Below are 10,950 nucleotides of genomic sequence, written 5' to 3' on the forward strand. Positions count from 1 at the left end.
AATGTATCCCCTTGTCAGAATATGGTTGCAACGTGAGAGATCCCTAATAAACTGCACTGTTGTACAAGGGAGTAGAAAAAACATCCCAAAGAACAGCAGTAAAAGTCTGTTGCCTAAAAAGATAACATCCAGATCCTAAAATAAGGCTGAGATTAAATCAGTCAAAGAACACAAATCTTCTGGACCGAAAAAAAAAAGAAAGACCCAAGTCCTGAGTTTCTTTCTTTGCAAGCAGATCTTTCCCCTGTAAATGCAGGTAAAAGCAATTATGGAAGAAAATATGAAAAATAAAGTTTTCTTTAAATGCTTTGCACCAAGTTAACAAATTGCCTTTGCGCAATAGTAACACTGCATTAATTATGTTGCTATTTTTCCTTCGTGATAGATTATTGTTAGTAATTCATCACTGTAACATATTAATAGTGGTATTAGTTTTTAAACAGAACAATCATATTAGTAACATACTTGTCATATTAGTGAAAATTAACAAAATTATGAAAAATTGCTACCAAGGCTTTGGGGCTCTAACACTGCAAGGAAATCACTTTTTTCCCAATCCAGCAGTTTTTCAATGAGCATATATTTTCTTGTAAAGATAAAGAGACTGTTTTACAGTGTTCTCTGTCCAAAAGCCAGGAGCCATTTAGAAATATTTATGCCATCCTTTTAGTGCCAAATGTGTGTATTCTTTTATGATTCTAATACGGTATGTTATGCCTTTTAAAAGCCTGAGTGCTGTCATTCACAACCCCTGGCATGAGGCTGTTTGAGGCCATTAACTCCCTTTTTGTTGGGGTTGTGAGTCTGTGCATACTGCTAGAGTACAAGATAGCTACCCTTTGAACGACTGAGCTTCATCTACAGAGGCACTCATTTGTGAACTTTTCTTACATCTCTCCAACCAGTCACTTGCGTGATGATTTTGTTAGTTGGTTTGGGGGTTTTTTTTTGTGTGTGTGTAAAGCAGATAACTCCAGTACTCTCTGAGCTGCTCCCCCCAACTTCTTCACCTTGTCATATTTCCAGCATCTTTTTCTCTGGTATGGTATCTCTTGCTAATATAGAAAAATGATTTATGGATTTCCCTAAGAACTCTAAACAACCTGCATTTCATAACAGGGTTATAGAGTGGGATTTCCTGTGCCTTCCCTTATGAACATCTGGTGCCTCAGAATCAAGAAGAGATACAACATTGCCCAAACCCTGAGAATCCTGAGATCTCATATGGGGCTGGCCCCTCTCTCCACCTTTCCTATTCATGTGCGTAGAACCCACCTAGGCATGGCACAGCTTGCACATGGGCCTGCAGTATCAGTCAGTGCCAGTCCCAGGATCTCCTGCTCTCGAGTTCTTTGGTACTCAGCTTCTTCTTTGTATTTTTCTTAACAGCAGACAAACCATGGGGAGAAGCGGGTGGTTTAGACCACCTCCCCCTGGTACATAAGCAAAAGCAGAGAAGTGACGTTGGTATTTTACTGTTCCTTCTCTGGAATTTATTTTTTCAAATGGTTCTTAAGGTATTGTGCAAAAGACAGCTGTAACTAGCTGCACCTCTTCAAAATTAAAATCGCCCCAGCAATGTTTACAAAGTCATGCGTGTATTGTGGCACTGATTTTAATACAAAACATTAGATTGACATCCGATCTACACATAACATGCATTTGACTGACGTAGGCACTTATTATACATTGATGTGACATATGCCAAGCATAACAACAGCTCTGACTGACAACAGTGAAAAAGGACGTGTGTTATCCATGTTTGATTCAGAACATTTCCATCCTTCCCTATGTAGTGGTAATAATTGTGCTACTTATATGAGAAGATATTTTTGGAGAAATGCAGCATTGCAAATTGGCCCAAGTAGCACTTAAGTCCACAGCAGAAAGAGCAAGAGGTCTTCTTAGTCTCTAAGCATTTAGAAAAGATAACATAACTAGGGCTCCAGTGAATTGGAGTTGTCAAAATTCACACCTAAGAGAAAGGGGGTGTTGGGCCTGTTGCCAGGAAACAGCATCTGGTATCACATTTCCAAAAGGATACATGCATATGAATGCAAGTGGGAGCTGCAGCATGATAAATCTATCACAGAAATTGCACCTTGCCATGTCTGCATTGAGGCACTCACCCATAACAAGTTTCTTGCCCTGATTCCTTTACAGTACTTTACTCAAAGCCTTGTATGCAGTCACTTGCAGGACCAGTTACAGGTTCATCTTCACAGTGTCACTGGTGCTAGAGACTATGTCCAGGGCCAAAATGCAAGCTTGACTATTCATCATAATATTAACTGCTTACGCAATATTTAATTTGCTCCCTGGCTCAGTTCTGAGGCCAAACTTGGACATACTTTGAGGCATAGCTCATGGAAGGAGACACTCCCACAAGGTTGTGTGGGCAGGACACTTAAGCTTGCCTCCCACCATTCTGAACAGTCCTCCAGCGCCATCCCAGCAGCCCTGTAGCCTCTAATTTCTGTGCCCCGATGCTATATTCCAACAAAACTTTCACAGGTTTCAGTTACTGTCAGCTAAGACACATACATGGAAGAATAATTCTGTTTTATGGACTTAAGGGCATCACACAGAGCTCAGCAGAGATCCAAGGTCAAGTGCTATGCACTGTGGTCATGGCCAGCTAGTCCACCTTCCCTTAGGGGTGGAAGATGTATTACTGTCTGCTTTCTTCAGGGGCATAGATACAGATTTAGACAACAGAAGAGAGTAGAAGGGAGTAATACTGGAAGCATTATACATGATTCAGGGCATTGAAATAGGTTCATAGTAGAGGTTAGAAATGTTCACTCTAACTTTTCCAAGACTGCTGAGTTTATTTGTAGAAATATCCAGAACATATTCTGGCAGAGCCAGGCAGAATCTTTACCGGAAATCCCGGTCCCTGGACAGGTTCTCCACTCCTAGTGATGGTGTGAGCAGATGACCAAGGAGTGTGGGAACATCTGGTCTCCTGAAAAAGTTCCCAGGACTGTTTTATGATGTGATGCTGTAATTGTAATAATTAATACTGAACGGACAGTATGTTAGTGATTTTTCATAAGTATACAGACACACAAATAACTTGCTAGTTCACCAAACAGTGAAACGCACTTATTCAAGAAATAAGTACTATATAAATAACAGGATATTATTCAGGCCACTCATTCTACCAATGAGATGAGCACAGTTTTCACAGACTGTATATATCCAGTGCAGGCTCAGCTTTAGAGCTCTCTATTAGACAGAAATTCTGTTCGCTGTCAGTAGAGGCCATAATGCAGAAAATGAAGACTTATTCTTTTTTTTTTTTCATTAATTCCAAGGAATATCTTTCTTTGTTCTAAAGTTTAAGTGATTTTCCAAACTAGATTATACTTCTTAGGTATGTAAATTTGTTAAAACTTGAACTACCTGACATCATTTAAATAGAGTCAGAAACGGAGATTTAGGAACTGACAATGTAAACGTCCTTTCCTGAAGAAAGACAGAATTTCTTTGTTTAAACACAGTGTCTACCCCACTTTCCCACTTAAAAGAACAGCTACTGGGTGGTAAAAGCAGGTCATGAAAAGTTTCAGTTGTCCAGGTAGGTGTTAGTCCAGGGTAAAAGAGAGGAAAAGCTGGTTGAGGGAGATATACAATAAGTTAATCTTCCCACAAATTATTTCTTTCCTTGTACTTAAAAGGCCTTTTATTTCAGATGGCCTTTGGCACTGTAACTTTTCTGTAGGTAAGTAGCTAACTCATTTTATGTAATGTCAATCCTGTATCTCTGCATCAGTGTTATATTCATTTTTAAGTAGGGTCTTGGCGTACCATTTTGTTTTATTTGGTCACACTACTAATTTTAATTACATTGACTTTGTATATTTGTAATCTTTTAAACTGTGTTTTGTAATAAAGTACCTTTGTGTTCTTGGGTAGTAAGTTGTTTACAGGCATATTTTTTGAATAGAGAAGTCATCATATATTATGATCATCGCTGGAAGTGTTCAAAAAGCTTATAGATGTGGCACTTTAGAACATAATTTAGTAGGCATGGTGGTGTTGGGCTGACGGTTGGACCTGATGATCTTAGAAGTCTTTTCCAACCTTAGTGATACTATGATTCTGTGATCACATTTGGAGTTTATCAGAATACTAGGCTTTTTTATGGTCTTATTTATTCTAGTATTAACAGGAATAGTTCTTTGAAACTAAAGGATTTTTGAATGGAGGATCATTGCTTAATGTTAGAATCTATCAGTAGTTGAATAGTTCTATTTCATTCCAGGCTGGAAGCCATTGCTTTCTATAGGGTTATCACTGCTAATGTATAAATTTTGTTATAATAATTACCAGGACAATGCTGATTTTTTCTATTTTTCTGCAAGTAAAAAAATCTCTGCCTTATGAATAGCAGTAGTGTTGCTGTTAAAAGTGATGGAAACCTATGCTATAACTTCACAATTTCTATAACACAGTAAACTGAATACCATTCCTGTCACTGACATGACTGTAGAGAACAGATGAGCAAGCTGACAAAAATTTGGGGTAACAAAATCTAACTACAAAGATGACTTGAATTTCTTCAAAGAAAGGCAAAATAACTTCTGTAAATATTTTTTGAAAAGAGAAGTTTTAGCTGAAAGTAAAAAGACAGCAGATAGATTTTTATGAGAAGGTTCAGTTCTTCCCTGCAGCAGTCTGCTAATCTCTTGGCTAAGAAAATCTGGTCTAGTATTAATCTAGTGCATTCAAAGGGGCTACAGACTCCAGTCAATTTTGGTTTAATCTCAAAGTGTTCTCAGGCTAACTTTGCCATAAAGAATAGGTCGTATCTGTTAAGAGTATCCCGTTGGATGTGTTTCTGATGGCTTATTCATTTGTACTGTTAAGAGATTTTTTACTGATTCCTGGCATACAAGTTTAAACTGCATACAGAAAACTGCTCAGTATTTTTTTGCACTTTATTTGCTTGGTACTACTGTTTAACTGTTCTAGGATTCAGCTCCTATAAGCACCGATTTTTTTTGAATGCTATTTTCTGTGTTGCGCATAACTTTCTAGGATCAATTGTCTTATTAGTAGATTTCTAACACTGATTTGAGAATGCACTTAATGTAAAAACCCAAAAGGAGATTTTATCATAGAATTTACCTCTTCAGTGTGATGAATGGAGCTGTTGTCATATGCCACTGAATTTTAATAATTATATATTCTCTCTTTATCGTGCATATTTACCCACAAGGAACTTCTGCAGATACAGATATAAAAGATGTCATATGAGCTGAATAATTTTTTGATGTTTTCAGTTTTGAATATGCTTTACAAAATAAGAGGCTTATTGCAATTATAAGAAATGCCCAATGTTAAGTTTACATAATGCACTTAATGAAATGGAAGTAATTAGTAATTGATACTTTTTTAATATACTGCTTTCTTGCTAATTGTCAGAAATGATCCCTATCACTTACTGCTAAGAAACAGGTCAACTAATTTTTAGTGCACATGAAAACTGCAATTTAGAACTGTGAGCGTACCAAGAAGTTATATATTGTTATGGCAAGCAAATACATTTCCTTGTAGGCCTGTTTAATTCTAAACAATAGTGGAAGTTACATATGTTATTCTACATAGGTGTTTTTATAGCCTGCTGTTGGTTATTTTATTATACCTTCAATGATAATGTTTATCAAGATCCTTTTAATTAAATAGACTAATTTAAACTAATTATGAGCATTTTTTCATTTAAACCAGCCTTTCCTTTGCCTTATATGTCTGTTGCTTTAAGTTTCCTGAGATTGAAGTTCAGGTAAGCCATGTTTCCAGGTTTTTCCTTTGTTCAGTGCTGTTTGGGTTAGTTCTGTGTAACATGGTTAGGGATGTCAGAGCAGTATGTACTCAGTCCATTAGTTTGGCAATGGCCAAAGGCAGAGAGCTGGCAGAGAGCAGGTCTGTGCCAGGGTCAGTGGAGTTCGGGTGTGCTGCAGAGACAATGTATTTCTGTGGAATGGGGAGATAAGATTTATGATGACTTGCTCCATGGCGTGGTGGAAGTAATAGAAAGCTCCTGCTGTGCATCTATGCTTTGTAGACTGACATACAGAGTGGGAGTAGTGCTGTCCTCAGAAGAGACTACTGTTTACCTCTTCATCTAAAGTGTTTCCAGCATCTAGATGTTTCAGGGAAATGGGGCAAAAGGTGTTTCTTAGAGAAGGTAAAAATACTAGCTTCCAGATGGTACAGAAGAGCTTCAAATTCCAGATGGAATTAGATGCTAAGAAGCAAGAATATCCCAAAGTGGATAAAGCTGTGTGCTTAAATCCCACTGTCTCCCTCAACTCTTGTACCAGCACAACTAAAGGTATATAGGTATGCTAAGATTCTATATCAATGTGGTGCCCATGAAAGTGAGAGGTTAACAGCACAACATGATGACCCCTCAATTCAGCATCATGTTTGAAGAGATATTACCATGCTATGTGTAGCTTCTCTAAAAATGTCAATAAGCTGCAGAACAGAAAAACCTGATGGTGAGCAGATTGCAAAAGGCCACAAATAAATGCAAGCTTTATTATTGCAATTAATTTGTTTTCCTCTGGAAAAACACTACAGGTGCAAAAAAAAATCAGCTCTCCAAAGAACATCCTTAAACATGTCAGAGAAAACTGCCTTTCAAATAATTTTCTGGGTGCTCTGCTTAAACCGATAGTACAAGTTTGTAATCAAGAACCTGAGCCTCACATTTACTTGTATAAACTTCTTTTTCATTTTAAATTTGTCCAATGCTTAACATAAGTTCAGGTCACTCCAAAAAATCGAACATGCTCTTATTTATCCAGATCAATACATACTGAAAAAAATTGTATATGAAGACATATTTTCTGAGTCTCTGTTGCACAAGAGAAGCTTTCTCCTGCTAACTTGTGGGTTGTGACTGCCTTGATCAAGCACCAGAGAGGGGGCAGATATTAACCAGTGCAAATACAAACTGGAAAGAGAGAACCTACAACTTCGCCTTTTGCAGTCTGCAGTACAGAATGTTACTTATTCTCACACACAGCTCTGCAGCAAACTTCCATCCCTTTGTAACGCTCATAAGATCCCATTATTCATTTACGCCTGCACAAAAATCTGCACATGATGTGGAAATTCACTGTGATTGTGATGTGTGTCCAAACGGGGACTCATTAGGCAATCAGAGTTAATTTAATGTATAACTTAAGGTAAGGTTTAGCTTTTATGCTTTATTCTTAGAAATTCTAGTTACTCTAACCTCTGTAACTTACTCAGATACTTAATCAAAAGTAGTCTTATATCCAGCCACGAACTACAGGTAGCATGCCAGAAGCACTGTCCTGGGTTGATACTGTCATTTGGAAAAGTGCATTCAAAAGAGTGGTAAACTTTCTGGATAGCAAAGAGTTATTCAACACTACGGAACACTGCAAAGATGTTCAATGAGACCTAATAAGCCTGCACAATGGCAGCCAAATTCAGCATTGACAAATATGAAAATACATATTGGAAGGAACAGATTGAATCGCTCATGCACATTGCTGGGTTCTAAATTAACTGTAACAACTTGGGAAAAAGACCTGGGGGTCACTGCGGGCAGCTCAATTAAACATCTGATCAATGAGCAGTGGAGGTTAAAAAAGCAAACAAAATGTGAGAATGTATAAAGAATAGGATGGAAAACAATGACAATATTGCAATTGTGCAATTATACACATTGTGGGCACACTCTCCCTGAATACAGTATTCATTTCTGATCATGCCATTTTAAAATATATAGTGGAAACAGAAGCAGCCCAAAGTTAGGCAACAGAAGGGAACAGAGACAAGGAGAAACTTCCATATTAACAGAGATTTAAAAGATGAGAACTGTTCAATTGAAAGAGGAGATTAATAAGTGGGGACATGATGGAGAGATATAAAATAATTAGTGGTATGGAGAAGGTCAATTGGGTGCTCCTATTTACTCTTCCCCATATTGTAAGAACAAAGTGACATCCATTAAATTGAAAAGAAACAAATTTAAAACTGATAAAAAGAAATACTTTTTTACACAATGCATAATTAGCCTGTTGAACTCACTGCAACAAGCTATCATTATGCCCAAGAGCTTAGTAGGATTCAAAAAGGATTATACACTTATTTGGATAATGAGAGCGCCCAGGGATACCTTAGATAGGATAAAAATGGTTGGGGGTGGAGATATATGAACCCTCATGCTTCAGGGCATAAACCAATCATTAGCTGTCTGGGATTAGGAAGAAACTTCCCCTACAAGCAAATTATTCAATAATTGTCCATTATGGGTTTTCTTGCGAATTCCACTGAAGGATCTGGTCCTGGCCACTTACTGTAGAGACAGGGCATTGGACTGCTGATGTGATCCAGCATGGTATCTCCTATTTATATTTCCCAAATTGTCATATGCATTTGTTATGGGCCTAGGAAAGCCACCTCTGTACCAAAAGGGATAATTCTGTCTGCTCTGTAACCTTCTTGCTGCATGGCAATTACTGAATATTTACTCATGTATTTATTTGTGATACAGACAGGACAGGATGAAATTTCATCTTTCAGAGAGGACACATTTTCCATTTTAAGTGCATGCAGGGCTTGCACTGAACTGTCTAATGCTAATATGTGATTGTGTTATATCATTCAAAGTTTTGTAAGGCCTTTTATGAGATTCACTGATAGTCAAAAGAGCATGTGGTTCTACTGAACTATTATTAAATGTATTTTGGTTTTTATTTTGTTTCTTTTGATAGTTTACACTAGACAGTTTTTTTCTTCTTTTTCACTTTCTCCACAATTTGGAAATATATCTTAATGCAAAATCTTAAGGGAATATATTCCAGTCCTCTGTTGTACTAGTCCTATAGCAATTTAGGTTGGATTCTCCAGTAAAGGTACATCAATTTACCTGTCAAGTAAAACCTGCCAATTTTTCCTACTGTGTAATATATTAAAAATTAGATGCCATTGAAATGCTTTTGCATATTTCATGTATGGTTGGTTCTCTGCCATCCATTTACCCTGTTTTTAATTCATTCACTGCATCTTATGATCAAGTTTTACTATTACTGTCTTGGTTTACTATTTTACTATTACTATCTAGGATATTTTACTACTGCTTTTTTTCCTACTACTACTATCTACTATTTTACTATTACTATATAGTTTTACTGTTATTTATTATCAAGTTTTACTATACCATTTCACTCCAGGAAATTCTGCAACAAAGAGAGTGTCAGATGAAAATACAGTTTCTGCTTTAAACCAATCAGAGGATCATGCATATAGAACACAGAACTGGTGTGATTATTCTGGAATATCCCTTTTACACATTTGTGACTTAACCAACCAACCTCTGTGTCTGGAACTCTTCTACATGCTTGTTTACCTATGGATAGTGCTGATAAGATCCAGTAAAGTCAAAGAATCACCAACTGCAACTTGAAGTGCCTTTGTTTAGTATATTTAATTGTCAGGACATGTGACTTCATTATTAGTTATTACAGTACTGTGACCTGACAATGTTGAAAGCAAAATGATGAGAAAGGAGTCAATGGTGCAAAAAATCAAAACAACACAGATTAATTTGAGGGAGTAAATTGTTAAACTCAATGGAAAAACAACTTTAAAATGTGTAATTCGTTCATTATGCAGCATAAAAATCATCCTTAAACCAAAGAATTATAATACTGTTTTCCACACAAGAACTATATGAATATGTTTAATTCCAGTTTATGGAAAATGAGTACTTTTATGTTTTAAAACTAACAGAATATTTAAAAGTTGTGTGTGCTTGCTTAGAGTCTTGAAAATCTGGAATAAGGTTTTCATTTAAAATAAAATGTTTTCCTCATATGTAACTTCTTATTCTGCAGTGTGTCTGTATTGGTATGGTACATTTTCCTTAAATAATGATAGCAATCAATCCCATTTTAAAACTTTAGGAGCCCATAGGAGATGGATCCAGTGTTTATCAATCTACAAGAGGCAGATGCAATTTCAGATGGAATATAATGGAGAAAATGAATTATGAAGTTAAGTGCAAGGATCAGCACTTCCAGGAAGCCTCATGAATAATGACAACTAAGATGGAAGCATAGTTGTAGAAAACTATATGCAGGGAGACCAGCTGGACTGAGTTAACAAGTAGTTTACAAGACTGATACTTGAAACTTTGTAAGTGTTCAGTTTCAATTAAGCCCAAGTTAGCAGTGTCCAAAAGGAGTTGCTATATGACAACTCTGTCAGTGGCTTAGATGGAGGGAGTTTGCTGGTTTTGGTCCAATCCTTATCACAAGTGTTCACAGAAGTTACCATTCCAAGTGATACTGTTTAGCATCCTTGTTGGTGGGTCTTAAATAGCTATGGATTGACTGAACACAGAGAATGAACGAGAAGGGTTGACCATGTGCCCACCAAAAGCCACTCTATCACAACCCTCCTCAACTGGACAGGGGAGAGAAAATATAACAAAAGATTTGTGGATCAAGATAAGGGCAGGGAGAGATCACCTAGCCATTACCATCATGGGCAAAACAGACTTGACTTGGGGAAATTACTGTAATTCATTAACAAGCGAATCGGAGTAGGATAATGAGAAATACAAAACAAATCTTAAAATACCTTCTCTCCTCTCCTCCCTGCTTTCCATACTTAACTTTACTCCAGAGTTCTCTACCTCCTCCTGCCCAGTGGTGCAGAGGCACAGGGAATGGGGGTGCTGTCAGTTTATCACGTGTTGTCTCTTCCAATCCTTCCTCCTCAGGAGGAGGACTTCTCACACTCATCTGCTGCTTCAGCTTGGGGTTCCTCCCATGGGAAACAGCTCTCCATGAACCTCTCCAACATAAGTCCTTCCCATGGGCTGCAGTTCTTCACTATCTGCTCTGTACATGGGTCCTTTCTGTGAGGTGCAGTCCTTCAGGAACAGACTGCTCC

The sequence above is a fragment of the Phaenicophaeus curvirostris genome, chromosome 2 (genome assembly GCF_032191515.1).
Source record: "Phaenicophaeus curvirostris isolate KB17595 chromosome 2, BPBGC_Pcur_1.0, whole genome shotgun sequence".
NCBI classification, from domain to species: Eukaryota; Metazoa; Chordata; class Aves; order Cuculiformes; family Cuculidae; genus Phaenicophaeus; species Phaenicophaeus curvirostris.